Genomic DNA, 18,837 nt, shown 5'->3' on the forward strand with positions numbered 1-18,837 from the left:
AGGAAATTTTAAAAATATGTAGTTACTTTATATTTCTTATTATACTTTTAATGAGAGGATGAGTTTGCCCTATCCTACCCGTTCGGCTAACGACCCTCCACCGATCAAGCAAGCGGTGGGTGTGAGTGTACACCCATTAAGCGCCATTTTATAGGCCGCAACCTTATACCCACCTTATAGATCGGCTTCGTCAATGAGGCCTACTAACGGTAAGACTAGCATATTTAGTCATATATATATATATATATATATATATATATATATATATATATATTATTCTTGTAATATTATATTAGTATAGGGTTGTATTTTAAACCTTTTAAAATCTAGGGTTTGAAATTTAAATTGTCTAAATTAAAACCTCTAATAACAAAATATAAATTTCAAAACTTGAGGACAAGTTTTAAACAATTAAAACATGGAGGATCAAATAACAAATAATTTTAATTAACAATTAATTCCCTAATTATCTATATTTGATTTATTCAAGATTTCATGCAAGATAATTACCAAATTAATCAAAATAATTAATTAATTATCATATAAGGAAATTAAATATTTTATTAGTTGATAAATATCTTTAATTAGATCAAGATTATAGTCATATATATAAAAAAACGGATTAGGGTTGATCTAATATGATTAAGGTAAGTTTCCATAAGATAATCATGAAGAAATCCCGAATTTGGCCATTCCTGACGCTTGGACTCGCCGAGTGCACCAAGGGACTCACCGAGTCAGGCCAACTCGCCGAGTCCATGACTCAGAAACACAAAAATCGAATTTTGCAGTTAAGTTTCAAACAAACAAGCAACAATTTAATAGAAACCAAGTCAGGCTCTGATACCACTAATGGGTTTTAGCCATAAGAACTTTCCTATGTGCGCATGCAAAACCCTAATGCTTGGATCTAGGCTTTCTAATTAAACATGCTTTGAATCCAAGACTTCTAATGACTAATTAGGTGTAATAACAATACTAAATCAGATCTAGAATCATACCTTTTAATCTCTTGTTTGATCTTGTTGTCTTGGAGCTCTAGAGTCACAATTGTCACTCCTCTAATGGCTTACAAACACCAAATAGCAAGGAGGATGATTTGGGAGAGAGGAGAGGGGAGGGAATTCGGCCAGGGGTTCTCTACTTTAGTTGAAGTGTCGATTTCCCTTTGCCATAGGGTCTATTTATACTTGTAGACTCCTTAAGGGTTACAACTTAAACCCTAGTTGGATAATCTTCTCTTAAAGCAATCCATATTCTTACCATAGATAGCCTTGGATGATTTTGAGCTATCCTTAGCTCTAGAATTCGTCCAACCCCTATCCAATAAGGATTTACAGTCTAAAGTTTAACTATCAAACAATTGACAGTTTATACCCTCTTATTTAATTAATCTCTTTAAGTCACCAAATTAATTCTAATTAATTTATGACTTATATTAATCAAATAACAATATTATTATTCTTTATATTATTCTCATAATATATTAATAATATTTATTCTCTCTTAATAAATCATCCTATCAAGTTGCTATGGTGAAGGCAACCCAAAAGGACCATGCACAACCGGGTCAAATACTTGCCTAATATAGTTGCAGCCTTAGACACTATTCCAACACTTTCATATTACTTAGGATCCATGGGTTAAACCTCCATGGACTATCCATGGACTACCATATTGGTTTAGCCCATCCTAAATAACAATTGGCCCACACTATAAGAATCATTGATTTACCAAATCAATCCCCATATATTTAATTAGTCTCTTTTGATCACAAAATTAATTCCAAATTAACTCTTGATCAATACTAATTAAATCATATGATTTCATATTAATATATTAGAACTTATAATATATTAACACACCATAAATAACCTCTTCTCAAAAGTCCATCCTATCAAATTGTCCTGGTGATGTGCAACCCAAATGGACCATGCTACTCTCAAGTCAAGTACATACCAATTATAGTTATGGGCTTAGACACCTAATCCAACAATATTATATATGTGATAGTATGTGGTAGTAGAGGAGATAGTCCCCGGTTACCGGCCGATTGGACCGAAGGGGTAGTTTAGTACCCAGTTATGCTAGACAGTTATGATATATGTGACAGTATGTGGTAGTAGTATGGGTGAAACAGTACCCGGTTGCCGGTCGACAGGACCGAAGTGGTAGGCCAGCACCCTGATATGCTAGGCATGGTACCGGTCGACAGTGTCGAAGGGGTAGGCCAATACCCTGATATGCTAGGCAAGGTACCAGTCGACAGGGCCAAAGGGGTAGGCCAGCACCCTGATATGTGAGGCAAGTTACTAGTCGATAGGGTCGAAGGGGTAGCTAGCACCCAGATATGTTAAGCGGTATATGTTATGTATGATATGTGGTATGATGGGGAACTCACTAAGCTTCGTGATTATATTTTTCAATTTTGTTTTCAGGTACCTTTTCATCGAAGGGGAAGGAGTCGGCGCGGTAGCAGCACATCACACATCATGATTTTCCACACATGAGATTCTCAGGATTTATACTCTGACACTATTGGTATTTGTTGATATGGTTTTAAGACATGTGATCTATGGTTTCTCTGAAATGAAAGTAACTTGATGATGTTTTTATAAAATGTTTTATGAGTCATTATATTAAAAATGAAATTTTTAGTCTTAAATTTTTGGGATGTTACAACTTTGGTGAAATCACTTGAATGTTTGGTTTAATGTTGAAGAACTCCATGAACTTGTTCATGAATCTTTATGAGATTGTTTTATATTTTAACATCTTCTTAATACTTATATGTTTTTTGTAACATCCCGGGATTCAGGTACTTCTAAATTCATCCCTATGGTTTTATCATATGGCATTTCAGTCCCTAATTTCATGAGAATAAGCCTTGAAGCTTTGAGGTATTTTGGTAATTTGAGCAGGATGAGTATGTTAAACATACATGAGGATACACTGAGCATACTAGGGCGCACCCTAGTACGTTGGGCGTACACTTATGTACGTGGGGCGTACTCTTGTCATGAGATAACCCTAATTTTTATGGTTTGGGTGGTATATAAGCATCATTATGGATCTGGAAGTTTTGCCCTTTTCTCCATCATTCCAAGGTATAAAGTTCATACCTAGATGGCTTGTTTGCTAGATATCTTTATGGGGTGTTTTTATGCTTTTTTTTTGGTCCCAAATGCTCCATCTTGAGCATGGCATGTTCTGGATGTTTTGAGTTATCCTTTCAGACCCTTGGAGGGGTCCTTAGTCATAAAAATGAGGTCCCAATGGGTAGAAGTGTCTCATGCATCTTGAGGAATGTCTTAATGAATTAATACCACGTATTAAGGACTCTTTGGACGTGTAAAGTCATAAAGTTGGAGACTTTATGACTCTAGGGTGCATTTGGACCATGGATCTGAACTTCTTAAGTGCTTAAGTCATTAAGCACTTAATGAAGTAATGGGTTTTGGGAGGGTACGTCCCGTGTAGGTGGGAGTACTCCTCGCGTACTCGGTCAACCACCCCGTAACCTAGTCAATGCGAGGCCTTGTGTACGCTAAGCGTACTTCTGGGAACGCCCCACGTACTCGCATGGATCAGACCATGATGAGTTAACTCGATTGGGTTGAGTCAGTATGCTTATGGACTTTGACCAGTTGACTTTAAGTTTGACCATGTTTGACTTTTGACGATATTTTGGGTATTGTTGGAATTTTGATGGAATTAGTCACTTGGTGGTTTTAGGCTTTTGAGTTGAGAGTTGAGAGTTGAGATTCGGAGTCGAGCCTTATCAATTTTGTTCAGCTTGTGAGGTTGTAACATTCCGTTTCAAATAAATAAATATCTAAATAAAATAAAATAAGTAAATAAATAAATAATAATCCCTAAAACCCCTAGATGTATTTTTTTTATATTTTATTTTAGCCGTAAGTCATATTAAATTAGCAGGGATAGAGGGTCAAAATTGTAACATGCATAATTGAAACGTAAGGAATTTTGTAGAGCAGGGGCTGTAGTGTAAATATTGGACCTTATCTGAACTAATTTGTAGAGTCAGGGACCAAACTTGTAAAAATGTATCAAAGTTTCATTTGAACATGGAACCTCCCGTTTTTAAGGTTCATGTAACCTGAAACCCTAACCCTAACATCACCAGCCGCCAACTTATCGCCCCTCCAACTTCCAGCCGTCGCAACCTTCTTATCGTCGTTGTGAGCCGCCAACAGAGTCGAGCAACCGTCATTATCCCCGCTGCCGACGAAGACAAGTTTCACGAGCCCGACATCGTGTCGATCAGGGAGATCGGAATTATTGTGGTCGCTGTTGCTGCTGTTCGTGGTTGGGTCACACACATTCTTCCCTGTTTCTTTCGTTGTATGCCTCAACTCACGTTACGCCGCTCGTATTGCCGACACCGCCGTTGTCGATGCTTCATTATGTCGTTCCTTTCCTCGCCCCTCCGTCGTCTTCCTCCTCCAAGACCGAAGTACAAGCGTGGTGGGTGTTTCTGCTCGTGTATGTGTGCATGTTTCTGTATGTTTGGCGTGTGTTGTTGGCCAGAGAACACGAAGACCACCATGGCAGCCAACCATGGTGGTTGCCGCCATTTCTGCTCTTTCAGCTGCCACCAGCCACCGTGAGTGGTGGATGTGTGTGTGTGTGTTATAGTGTTTATGTGTGTGTTTAATGGTTTGAGATTGTAAGAGCATTTCTTGGTCGGATAATTAAAGGAAACCCACCACCACCACCGTGAGGTGCTGGCTGCCACCTCCTACCATCATTAAACCACCATCAGCTACCACCTTGGGTGGCTGTGTGCGTATGTTTGTATTCCATGGATGTTTGTGTGTGCAAGATTGCTTTGAAAATGTTATGGGTTAAAAATTATAAACCACCCCCATTAAAAATGGTGGTTGCTGCCATGGACCGTCGCCGACCACCATTACCCGAGGTGGCAATGGGTAGTGCATGACCTATTAAGCACTGAATTATCTAAACAGTTAACTTTAATTCGAGTGGCACGTGTTTGGGTTGGAAACCCTAATTAGGGTTTAGAAAACCCTAATGTCAAGAAACCCTAGTTTTTGGAGTTGGTTAGGACCCACGTTAAAACTATTAATTAAACTTAAAATAATACTTAATAATTCTCTACAATTAACTTAATGCAATGTTGGAATTAATGAATGAAGTCCTTAAGGGGTAAAGTGTGGAACACTAACCCTAGTTATCATTTTATGTGGAAACCTTAGAATCAGGAAGTTCTATTTTGGAAATTGATCGGGCACGTATTTAGGATGTTGATTGGATTATTATTTCACCCGAGAATGACTAAGTCAACCCTTAATCAATCCTACCCTTAAGTGATTAATTCCTTAATGGGTTAAGTATTCTTACTTAACCCTAATCGTCATTTTATGTGAAACCATAATCACCATTTCATGTGAGGTGGTCACTGCTACGAGTACCTATGACCTGTGATCGGGTATTGACTAAAGCATCTTCTTGTAGGTGATTGGAAGTGAGTTGAAGCTGGTATAGTCCTTCATTGCTATAGTGGTTATCTACACGCCTATCGAGGTGAGTTTCACCTCATTGTACCTGTGGGTCGAAGGCACCAATGTCGGCCCACTAGTTTTGATTATTTGCTAGTAGAGGGATGCCCTAGGGACTGTATATAGTCATGTAGGATAAAATGAGGACTCTTGATCTAATCTCTCTTATATGTTCCTTCTTTGGTTGTGGTTCTAGAGTAGGATCACCTGTCCGGGTGACTATCTCACCTCTGAGTATATACGATCATGCATTCCTTGGATTGTTGATATTTAGTATGTTGCTATGCTATAGTGATATGTTAGATCTGTGTTCTGGTATCGAGTATGTTGCTATACTATAGTGACCGGGTAGATCTATCTCTTGGTATTGAGTATGTTGCTTTGTGGTAATAACCTGTAGAACTGTATGTTATATGTGCTTGCTGGTTATCATCTATGGAGTGCTCTTAGGGACTGTCAGTGGTCATGTAGGATATCGGATATCCTGAGAACTCTTGGCCTAGGCTCTCTTGCCTGCTCCTTATTAGATTGTGGCTCTAGAGTAGGACCATCTATTCGGGTGGCTATCTTACCTCTGGTTACTTATGGTTACGCATTATATGGGGGTTAGCTAGTAGTAGGACTGTATGTTGTGAGAGGATTAGTAGGTAGTAGTGAGCTATATGATTGTTGTTTGCTTGTATTATGTGCCTGCTTGATCCTGGTTGTTTATATATCGAGATATTGTGTTTGGTTGGGTTGAGGCGGTCCTGCTTTGTGCAGTAAGCCAAGATACCCAATGCGAGCTGGCTGTAACTCGTAGGCACGGAGGCTCGGGAGGAGCGGTAGGGTTGAGGCGGTAGGCCAACAAACCCTGGGTATTGCAACCTGATGTTTGATTGGACCTGACATGCCTGATCTTCCATCCTGAGGCTGATTGTTCCAGGCATGAGTATTTGTGTTTATGATTTGTTTTGTGTGGTGGTATTTTGGGGGAAACTCACTAAGCGTTGACATTATAGTTTTGGGTTATGTTTCAGGTACCTCAGATGATCACAGGAAGCGAAGGCTTGATCGCGCACCTCCTCGTGTTTTGTGTTTTGATTTTGGGAGAACTATTGAAAACCATGTTATAAATAAATATGATTCTAGTTGGTTTTAAAAAGTTTAAATTTTTCATGAATCTTATGGGTGTTACAGAGGTGAGTTTTCCTCACTGTTCTTGAGGGTCGAAGGCACCAATTCTAGCTCATTAGATTGATATCCTGTTATGCATGCTATTTGTGTTGTTATGATATGTTAGATTGGTATCCTGGTAGATAGGATGTTGCTATGCTTAGTGATCTGTAAATCTGTTTGACTAAATGTAGACTGATATATGATTATTTGTTATATGTGCACATGTTTGGTTGGTGGTTGAGGCTTCACAACTTTTTGTATAAGCTAACAGGCTGGGGCATTCCAACCCGATGGTTCAGAGCCTAGGGTATTCCATCGCGAGGATGATTGTACCCATAGTATGTTGGCATTCCAAACTGATGGTTGAGGGGTCTAGGTATTCCAACCCATTGGTTGATTGGACCTATAGTATGTTGTCATTCTAACCCGATGGTTGAGGGGCTTGGGGTATTCCAACCCGATGATTGATTGGACCCATAGTATGATCTTGTTGTATATGTGTAATTTGTTGTGTTGGTACTTTCGGGGAAACTCACTAAGCTTTGGACTTACAATTTTGGGTTATGTTTCAGGTACCTCAGATGATCGTAGGAAGGCAAAGGCTTGATCGTGCACCTCCTCGTGTTATGTCATGTGATTTTGGGAAAAATCTGATATTAAACATGTTTTGGAAACTATAATGTAAACAGTTATTGTAACATCCCAAAATTTCCATCAAATTTAAACTTTTTAAAACAACTCATTTATTAACAAAAGTTTTTACAAAAACATTGTTTCCAGAATATGATTTAAAATCAGAGTCTCTCAAGATCCAATCTGTTGTAAAACCAAGGATATGTATGGCCACGCCTTCACCTTGACATGAATCATCTGAAGAACCTGAAACCATAAACAAAACTGTAAGCACAAAGCTTAGTGATTTCCCCCGAAGTACCAACACACAAAAAAATAGCATATATACAACAACAACATGAATTGGGTCCACAGCTTAAAAGGCTGGATTACCCATGAGCCCACTGTATGAGTATGGCTTGCCTATCAGGCCCACATCTCATATCAGGCCTACTCTTGAGCCCACAACATAAGTCCGACTTTCCCCTGGGGTCTGCAGCTTATGTCTGGCTTGCTCCCCACCAAATCAGTCATCAGACTGGAATACCAATGTTCAGCCCTCAGTACGAGTCTGGCATACCAACCGGTCCTCAGCTTGTATCCGGAATGCTACTGAACCCTTAATATGAGTATGGCATGCACTACCTGGCCCTTAACTCATATCTGGACTGCTCCAATACCCTCAAGCCCTTAGTACGAGTCTGGCATACCAACCTGGTCCTCAGCTCGTATCTAGAATGCACCTGAGCCCTCAGTATGAGTCTAGCATGCCCTACCCGGCCCTTAGCTCATATATGGAATGATCCAGGGTTTGTTGTAGGGATGATCATTTTTTCCCAAATCCCGATCCCGTACCGGTACCGTACCAAATTTAAAAATATGGGATGGTATTTGGTACTAAAAATACATGAAATTCAGGAATCGGTATCGCCGGTACTGGTACTAGTACTGAAAACCGATACCATTCCGGGTACCGGTACCGGTGATTTTAATTCAGTTCGGTACTCGGTATTGACTTTCGACCAAATTCAGTTTTCGGGAAATCAGGAACGGTACTGGTTCCGTCCCACGCTCATCCCTAGTTTGTTGGCTACAACATGAAGCAGTACAGCCTCAACCCAACACAATACGCCAAGAGCTAACAAACATAAATAGGTAATCATGCAAACATAATCATAAGTAGTTATACTAATCTACCAGACTAGCATATCAAGACTAACATGCATATCTATTCCACACTCAGCATATTAACAATATCATGTTATCCAAACCAATGGGCCGACCTTGGTGCCTTCGACCCGAAAGTATAGTGAAGAAAAATCACCTCTCATGCCGAATCATACAGACGATCCCTGTCTAATGGCTGATAGATTCCTGAACTGCCAATAACAAGACAACACCCCATCAACAGCTGATCCACGAATAATCTCTGACAGCATATCCGCTAAAATCCATGCGCTCCCACGCTACCAAAAGGAGATGCAAATGATGGATCTCAAAGATTTCCTTCAAACAATAAGTCTTCAAGATCCTCCTTCATCTTCTAGATCCACAAAATGAACACCAAATCCTCACCCAAGGATAAAACACCCAACAATGGAGGCTAAGACTCGTTTTTTAAGTTTTCTGGGGCTTTAGAGGCTGACAAGGAGGCCAACCCAAAGGAATAAGGATGTTTAAATAGGGAACACATGATCAAAATTTAAGGTTTAGACACCCCTCGTACGCCCAACGTACGCGGCCGAACCTTCACGACCAAGTCTACTGACTAGGCTTAGTGTACGCCAAAGTACGCCCCGCGTAAATGCCCTCACATTAGTATGCCCTGCGTACTCCTCATGTACGCCCCGCGTACTAGGGTTTTTCCCAAAAACCCTAAACTCTTCCGAAGGCCATAACTTCTTCATTCTAAGTCCATTTTCGATGAACTTTATATCCATGAAAAGGTGATGCGACGCCCGAAACTTCTGCCAACCCATTATAGACTTAAAACTACCCGAACCAAACCCAAAATTCATAAAGGGTTGAGATAACAATTTAAGATTATGCCCTTGGGCTCCGAAACTCTATCGAACACTCGGATCACTTAGACTTTAACATCCTCATCCAAAAAGGGCCAAATACTTCTTCCCCAAGATCCCAAGCCTTAAGATAACCGATGATCGAGCCACGACCCCAAATAATGTAGCGATTTGAAACCGGGTGTTACAATTATGATTTTTGTTGGTTTGAAAAAGTTTAAATTTTTATGAATTTTATGGATGTTACAAGTTGGTGTCCGATCCTTGGTTTGAGTGAATTAGAGGAACACTCTGTGAATCCAGTCTCAAACTAAGGAAAAAGATTTTCAATATAGTTTACAATTAGTTTTCAAAATGGTCGAGGAGGAAGCAAGGTGTACGATCAGTCGGAGCCAGTAAGTAGACCCTAAAATACCACACTGTTATTGATATCATGATATGTTAGAAGAGCATGCTAGTGATAGGCTAGGGATATCTAGGAATTACATGATAGAATTTCCTGATTATATGATTCCTGATAGCCTAGGATCTTTCTTTTATGGAATTGACATCATTACTGTAGTTGCTTAGTGTATGCATAATGGTCATGCATAACTAAGATCCTATAGCCTGAGAGTGTCTGGTTTCATCTTATTTCCTGTTCTTGTTTGATGAAGGGATTAGGGTAGGATCAAATATTCGAATGTCTATAGAGCCCAACGTTATGTACGGCTAGCATACACGAGTGCTACAAGGTTGGTGGAAGTTTCATGGATGAGTTGTGTGGGGTCAGCCGGCCAGTTTTGAGATGTTTAGATTTTTCTCTAGGAAGTGAAGATTGAGTGTATGGTTATGCTAGTAAGTATTTTTAGGGTGTTTTGATGATCATATAAGACAAATACGGGTAGGTGTGGAAGGTAGTATGGGCCAGTACTATTGAAAGCACAGGACCCGTACGCGTAGCAAGGAATTCTCAACCCCTAGGGATTTGTTGGGAGTTGGTTCCCCTGTTATGATACGAGTGTTATCTGATATCCTACTGGTTTATTTTCAATATGGTGACTACGTGTCGAGTTGAGGCTAGGTCCGGTTCAGGATCAGGAGCTGGCCGTCGGTGTGAGTCAACTGCGTTGGATGACAGGATCAGGGAGATCCTGTTGGGTTGGTGGAAGTTTCATGGATGAGTTGTGTGGGGTTAGCCGGCCAGTTTTGAGATGTCTAGATTTTTCTCTAGGAAGTGAAGATTGAGTGTATGGTTATGCTAGTGAGTATTGTTAGGGTGTTTTGATGATCATATGAGACAAATAAGGGTAGGTGTGGAAGGTAGTATGGGCCAGTACTACTGAAAGCATAAGACCCGTACGCGTAGCAAGGAAGTCTCAACCCCTAGGGATTTGTTCGGAGTTGGTTCCCCTATTATGATACGAGTGTTATCTGATATCCTACTGGTTTATTTTCAGTATGGTGACTACGAGTCGAGTTGAGGTTGGGTTCGTTTCAGGATCAGGAGCTGGCCGTCGGTGTGAGTCAGCTGCGTTGGATGACAGGATCAGGGAGATCCTGCAGGAAGAGGTTGTTGCTCATTTCCGAGCTCAGTTGCTAGAGATGTTTGGGTCTATCAAGACTGACATGGTTAAGTACTTTGAGTAGTGTTATGCTGCCTTGTCTGAGACTGTTGCTGCAGCAACCACTGCAGTCATTGCGGCTGTAGGGGTTAGATCGGGTCGGGTTTTTCAGTATCGGGACTTTGACGATACGAATCCCCGACTTTCGATGGGGTGCAAGACCCAATCATCTCCATGAGGTGGCTATCTGATGTGGAGGCGTGTTTCTTCACTTATTCCTGCCTAGCTGACCAGAAGGTCAGGTGCGCTATGAACCTTCTGAGGACCGGAACGAAGGATTGGTGGAGGATTGCTACTAGTTCATATTCTATTGAGCAGATAGCTGTTGTGACTTTGGATTAGTTCTTTGAGATGTTTTGCTCTAAGTATGTGTCGCTAGTGGAGCGTGATAAGTTGGCCCAGGAGTACCTGTATTTGAGGCAGGGTTCAGGGACGGTGATGGAGATCACCAAGATGTTCACAGAGAGGGCTATGTTTTGTCAAAGTTTGCTGCATCTAAGCAGGCTAAGATGACCTGTTACTTGAGCATGCTCAAGTCGGAGATCAAACAATTTGTTTCCACACAATGCTATGGTAATTTGTTGGAGATGCAGGAGGTCGCCAGGCGGCGTGAGAGTGATATTAACATACATACATGGGAGTAGAAATCGGCCCCGACGCAGTCAGAGCCTGCATCAAAGCGGTTTAGGGTTGCTGACTCTAGGTCCGGGAGTCAGAGAGGCCGTACTTACGAGAAGTACGATAAGGTGCATGATGGGGATTGTCAATCTTCTTCGGGATGCCACAAGTGTGGCAAGCAAGGCCATATTGCGAGGGACTGTCGGCGGCAGACTCCAACTTCTGGCGTCAAACTTTGCTACCATTGTGATCAAGTGGGCCATATGAAGGCTTAGTGTTCCTTGCTTGCTGCCAGGAAGACGCAGGTTCCAACGCCGGCTACTTTGAGGATCACAGACAGGAGCCAGGGCAGGGTGGAGCCCCCGAAGGCTCGAGGTCGTGCTTTCCAGCTCACTGCTGAGGAGGCCAAAGCAGCTCCAGATGTTGTGACTGTTATGTTTTTATCCCTAATTATGTTGATTATGTTTTGTGTTATGCTTATGTTTGTACCTCTCTTAGGTACGTTCCTAGTGAACTCTTTGCCTGCTCTAGTGTTGTTTGACTCGGGTGCGAGTCGGACTTTTGTATCTCGATCGTTCAGTAGGGAGTTTTATATGCCCAATGGGAAGTTAGAGTGTTCGTTACGAGTTTCTATCGCCAAGGACCACGGGGGTTTTGCATCATCAGTATATCAGGGTTGTATTTTGGAGATCTTCGGGGTGCCTTATCTAATCGATGTGATCCCTATCCCCATGAGGGATGTCTGCGTGATTGTGGGTATGGACTGGTTGAGCCATTTTGGTGCTATGAATGATTGTGAGGGCCAACATGTGGTAGTTTGAATCCCAAGTGGGGGAGAACTGGTTCTCTACGGAGAGGGAGCCAGGATGGGTTTAGGGATTTGTTCTGCAGCCAGAGCCCGACAGTATATTCAACATGGGTGTACATGTTATTTAGCTTATGTGGTAGATGTGCATGTTGGGGATCAGGTATCGGTTTCAGAGGTCCCAGTTGTCAGGGAGTTTGGGAACGTGTTTCTAGAGGAGTTACCCGGTGTGCCTCTTGAAAGGTAGGCCGAGTTTAGGATTGACCTTGTGCCAGGTGTGGCCCTGATTCCCAAGGCATCGTACTAATTGGCACCGCCTGAGATGCAAGAGTTTTCATCTCAGCTGCAGGAACTACTAGGCAAGCAATTCATCAGACCGATCATTTCTCTCTAGGGAGCGTCAATTTTGTTTGTCAAGAAGAAGGATGGTTCACATCGAATGTGCATTGATTACCGGGAGTTAAACAAGTTAACGGTGAAGAAGTGTTATCCCCTTTGGCGGATTGATGACCTCTTTGATCAGTTGTAGGGTGCATCTTGGTTCTCCTATATAGATTGGAGGTCCGAATATCATCAGGTCAGGATGAGAGAGGAGGACGTGGAGAAGACCGCGTTCCAGACTCATTATGTGCATTACGAGCTCGTGGTGATGCCATTTGGGCTCACCAATGCGCATGCGGTATTTATGGATTTAATGAGTCGAGTATGCACGTCGATGCTTGATCGTTCGTTTACCGTATTTTCTATTGATGATATCTTAGTATATTCCAAGACCAGAGAACAGCATGAGGAGAATCTTCATTAGCTTCTGGGGGTTTTGAGGCGAGAACGGATTTATGCTAAGTTCTCAAATACGAGAGGTTCAGTTCCTTGGGCACCTCGTTAATCAGGATGAGATATTGGTCGATCTGGCCAAGATTGAGGTTCTGATGCAGTGGGAGGTTCCAAAATCTCCCTCGGATATCAGGAGTTTCTTGGTTTTGGTAGGGTGCTATCAAAGATTCATTCGGGATTTCTCCAAGATTGTAGTACCCTCACTCGTCTGACGAGGAAGGGGGTGGATTTCCGGTGGGGCCTTGAGCAGCAATCAACATTTGAGACCCTTCAGCAGATATTATGCGAGGCCCTGGTATTGAACCTTCCAGAGGGAATTGAGGATTTTGTAGTATTTTATGATGCATCCATCACTGGTTTGGGGCAGTCCTCATGCATAGAGGATGGTAGATAGCGTATGCTTCGTGGCAGCTGAAACTGCACGAGACGAGGTACCCCATTAATGATCTAGAGTTGGGGCACTGGTTTTTGCCCTCAAGATTTGGAGGCATTATCTTTATGGGGTCCACTGTACTATCTACACGGACCACAAGAGTTTGAGACATATTATGGATCAACCGAAATTGAACGTGAAGCAGCACAGGTGGCTGGCCATAGTCAAAGATTATGATTGCGAGATCCTTTACCATCTGGGCAAAGCAAATGTGGTGGTGGATGCTTTGAGCCTTATGTCGGCTGGGTCTTCAGATGGGGTATCATGTATGAGGATATCAGTGGATTTTCTGCTTTTAGGATTTATTAGGGAGGCTCAGACCGAGGGTGTTCGGGAAGAGAACTGGAAGATAGAAAGGATCAGGGGTGAGATCGCCATATTTGTTCCGAATAGTCATGGATTGTTGACTCGTTGTGGTCGAGTATGGGTTCCTATGTATGGTGAGGTCAGACATATTGGGTTGAAGGAGGCTCATAAGTCTCATTTTTCTATCCATCTAGGGGCCATCAAGATGTATCGGGATTTTAGATTGAGCTATTGGTGGTTGTGTATGAAAAGGGAGATAGCATGGTATGTGGAGAGGTGCATGACTTGCAGGATGGTCAAGGCTAAGCATCAGAGGTCGCATGGCAAGTTGCAGCCTCTGGAGGTTCCCATGTGTAAATAGGAGTAGATTTTGATGGATTTCATCACCAAGTTGCCAAAGACGGCAAAGGGTTTTGATGTTATTCGTGTCATCTTGGATCGATTGACAAAGAGTGCCCACCTCTTGGCGATTCGGGAGAGTTCTTCGGCTAAGAAGTTGGCCGATGTGTATATTCGTGAGATCATTGCTTGCCATGGGTTCGAGTCTCCACTATTTCAGAACGTGATGTTCGGTTCACCTCTCGTTTTTGGAAGAAGTTCCATGAGGAACTGGTCACGAGGTTGCACTTCAGCATAGTTTATCATCTGTAGGACCGACGGTCAGAGTGAGTGGACGATACAGACCCTTGAGGATGTGTTGCGGGCGTGTGTCATTGATTTTGGTGGGAGCTGGGACCCCTACCTGCCTCTTGCGGAGTTCTCCTACAACAACAATTATCACTCCAACGTTGGTGCTCCGCCTTTTGAGCGCTTGTATTGGCGTATATTTCGTACCCTGGTTTGTTGTGGGGAGGTTGGTCATATGGTTATGGGGCAGACCGAAGTGGTCCTTCGGACTACGGAGATGATTTAGCAGATCAGGCAGATATTTCAGACTACTTGGAGTCGACATAAGAGCTAGGTCGACCAGCGCTGATCCGAAATTTTGGTCCAAACAACACCAAAACATGGTGTTTTCGGGCATAAACCGAGAACTCTAATATCATATGAAAAGCAAAGTATAAACCACAATTTATGACCTAACATATTATGAGTCTTTTGTTGTATAGAAACATATTGTGTTCCATGATCCTAATGTAAGTTTTCAAGGTTTTTGGTTTGAGATTTTGTTGTTTCCAAATTGAAGAAACAACCTTTCTCTCTTCTTTTGATGTACCTGTGTTGTGTATATACAAAAACATAAACACCAACAATCACTATGGTAACATATATTCAAATTTATTTATAAAGACAAAGATTTACTTATCATGAAAGTACTTTGAAATACTCTCGCTATTCTTCAAGACATCATGTTCCCCCACGTCCCTTAAAGAACTAATATCAACATCATGTTGTTCATTACTCTCAAATCCACTTTTGACTAGGAAGTTGACTTCTGATACATGTTTTTTTCCCATTCCAATAACTGAATCCCGTGTTTTTCTAGAATGTTGTAGAGTCGATTCAGTCGTATGAAAATTGGAAATTATTATTGAAAAAAAGTTAGTGAGTTGATTTTTAAAAGAACGTATAAAAATCAGAATTGGATTATTTATTTCTTCTTATTACCAATTCTGAAGGATAGACTCAAAGCGACAATGTTTAGAAGCAACAAAATCAACACTTTCTTTTGCATCATTTTCTCCTTGTGTGGAAAACTCTTGCCAGTTTCTTTTTGCATATGATGTGATCCTCTCAAACGATGACACCTTTCCATCCATAATCTTCTTGCTTCCGGTCACCGTTTCTTTGATTGTAGTTAGTCGTGTGTCGAGCTGTACACACCATCAATTCATCTTTCAATTCACAGAAAAAAAGCAAATAAAAAAGGGAAAATCAAACTAACCATTTCTTTTTAACGACAAATATGATTAGATAATAAACTAGTTACATCGGCAATAAGTTTCTCAGCATCATATTTTTTCAAATTCCCTTAAAAAACCGTCTTGGGCCTTCCATTTACACCAAAAAACTTTAGAGACAATTGTCACGGACCAAGTTTCTGGAAAATTCCATGATCGTCTAGAGAACTCTGGTACGATCAAGTATACTCGAGAAGTCTTCGGAGAGATCAAGAATGCTCTACGGGACCCTGGAAGATACTATAATATTATAGATGTCCGTGGAACAAAGGAGAACAATACAAAATAATCAAGAAGGCACTAGACGAAGCTAGAACACGCTAGATCATACAAGAACGATTTGGATAATGTCGGGATGACCTAGAGATTTCTAGAGCATCATAGACAAGTGTACCATATTCTAGAGTCTTGTAAAATCCATGTATATAATAGGAAGTGTTTAGATTAATTAAGAATGATCGGGACCTAGAAACTTCCATTTGAGGAGGTGTAAGGTTTCTATAAATAGGGAGAAGGGTTCATTTGTCCAAACCATCGAGAAATTGTTTTGTAAATAAGTTGAGTTACATAATAGAAGATTTCTTTCGTACTTCATAACATTCCTCATCGCATTTCTTGCTTCCTAACTTCGTTAGTATATCTAGATCGACGAAGTTAGCCTGACTTAGTCGGAAAAGCACTAAGTTGCATACAGTTTTGACTAGCCTAAAAGAGTCATCTCGTGACACCATTGTGTGAATGAGCTTGGAGGTGCGCACACACCGGTTTCAAACCAATTCCAGTTATAGAAAATTCGGTTTCGATTGTGATTGGTTCGGTTTTACGATCTTTTTGAAAATGAAATTTTGTTAGAAAATCGTTTTTTTTTTTCCAGTTTAGAAACCGGTTTAGTTCGTTTTTTTTTAGAAAAATCAGTTTTAGTTTTTAAGAAAATTCTATATCAAAGTGGTGGTTTGGTTATAACTAAAACCGTTTAAAAAAATTAGTTATAGAAAAATCGGGCTGTACACTTACCCATACGGCTATCAGGCTATACCAATGTTATCTCTAAACTAGTTATATTAATTAATTAAAATTAAAATTAATAAATCTATGTGCCTATATCCACTTTTTAAAAATCTCAATATTTCAAACTGCAAACGTAATACATATATATTTAAAATTTGGAAAAAGTAATAATATTTCGTGAACATCATCCTCCTTAATAAATGAAGGTTTTTTTGCCACATGTCATATTCTCCTTTATTTGGACACATGTTATTTTCTAACATTTTTTAAATTTTCTATTTTCCACTTGTCATTTTATTGTATTTTTCATTTTATTAAATTAAAATTCCACATTTAATATGTAAGGTAAATATATATGTAAGGTATTTATTAGAAAGAGTTTATATATGTAATATATCCAATACATTAAAGTCTCATTAAGTTTAATAATTCAAAAAAATTCTTATTTTTCTTATAAATTCAAACTTTTCAAATTGTTAAAATTTTATATTTATTTTTTTTTAAATAAACCCATGTAATACATGAGTCTCACACCTAGTTAGTTTATAAAGTGACAAAACTGCAAATTTGTTCTTTGTGGTTTTCAAAAACTTTTGGATGAGATCCAAAAAGTTTTAACTTGCATGAAGGGTCTAAAATCAAGGTTTTTTTTTGGGTTTTTTGGTCCCTGATACACTTAAAAAGACAATTTTACCTTTTTCATTTTTTTTTATTTTCTTTATTTATTTTGGTATTTAAATAATTAAAAAGAAAAAACTAAAATCTCTCTCTCTCTCTCTCTCTCTCTCTCTCTCTCTCTCTCTCTCTCTCTCTCTCTCTCTCTCTCTCTCTCTCTCTCTGAAAACACCCAACCACCCCTCTACTCTCCATCATACCCCCTCTTTGACTCTGTTTCTATTTCTCCATTCTTCTTCTTCGTCCTTATGCATCTGCAAATAAGATTGAAGAAAAACATGGCTGCAAATTTACCCCGTTTCGATTTCCCCCAAATCCATATAGACTCATCGATGGTCCTCCATTCAGATACTTATGGGTGACCCGATTTTGCTTCCTTCCCTCTGACCTTTCTCCTTATATCTTCAAAATCCAGATGGGGTTTTCATATAACAACTAGAGTGTTTTTTTTTTCGCTTCTGACTATCACTACCTCTATTGCCCCCCTCCTCCCCCCCCCCCCAAAAAAAATACATCGACTATTAGAGCTCCTGTATCATCTTCTTCCCTTGTCTGTTAGACGTAGCAGGTAAGGAACGAACTAAATAATTGATCCTCTTGATTTATCGAACAGGAGAACAATAATAATGAGGTGGAGAATCGAGGGGTCGCAAGGGGTGACGAGGCTGGTTGGAGATGTGATTGACGGAAGCAGCGGCTAAAGATGACGGTGGTTCACAGCAACGATGACGTGGTGGAAGGGGCTGCTCAGACGGCTTTTGTTGCTTCGTTTCCGATGAGCTCAACGGGAGGGAGGGCAGGAAGAGGATGGTGGTGGAAACCGTCGAAATAAGAAAGGTTTTTTCATTTACCTAGTTGACTTTGACAAGGAGAGAGAGAGAGAGAGAGAGAGAGAGAGAGAGAGATTTTAGTTTTTTATAATTATTTAAATACCAAAATAAATAAATAAAATAGAAAAAAAATGAAAAGGGTAAAATCGTCTTTCCAAATGTATCAGGGACCAAAAACTCAGAAAAAACATTGATTTTGGACCTTTAATGCAAGTTTGAAACTTTTTGGCCCAAACCCCACACTACACCAACCTAAAGCCTAACTACGAAACTTACATCGGGATTGGATGTGATACGCGCACCTATACGGCTATACCAAGGTTTTCTCTTATTAATTAATTAAAATTAAAATTAATAAAGCTATATATCCACTTTGTAAAAATTACAATATTTCAATCATAATAAATATATAGACAAAACTTCAAAAATGGTCCCTGTGGTTTTCAAAAATATCAAGTTTAATCCCTAAGTTCAAAAAACTCACAGATG

Source organism: Lactuca sativa, chromosome 9 (assembly GCF_002870075.4).
Source record: "Lactuca sativa cultivar Salinas chromosome 9, Lsat_Salinas_v11, whole genome shotgun sequence".
NCBI classification, from domain to species: domain Eukaryota; kingdom Viridiplantae; phylum Streptophyta; class Magnoliopsida; order Asterales; family Asteraceae; genus Lactuca; species Lactuca sativa.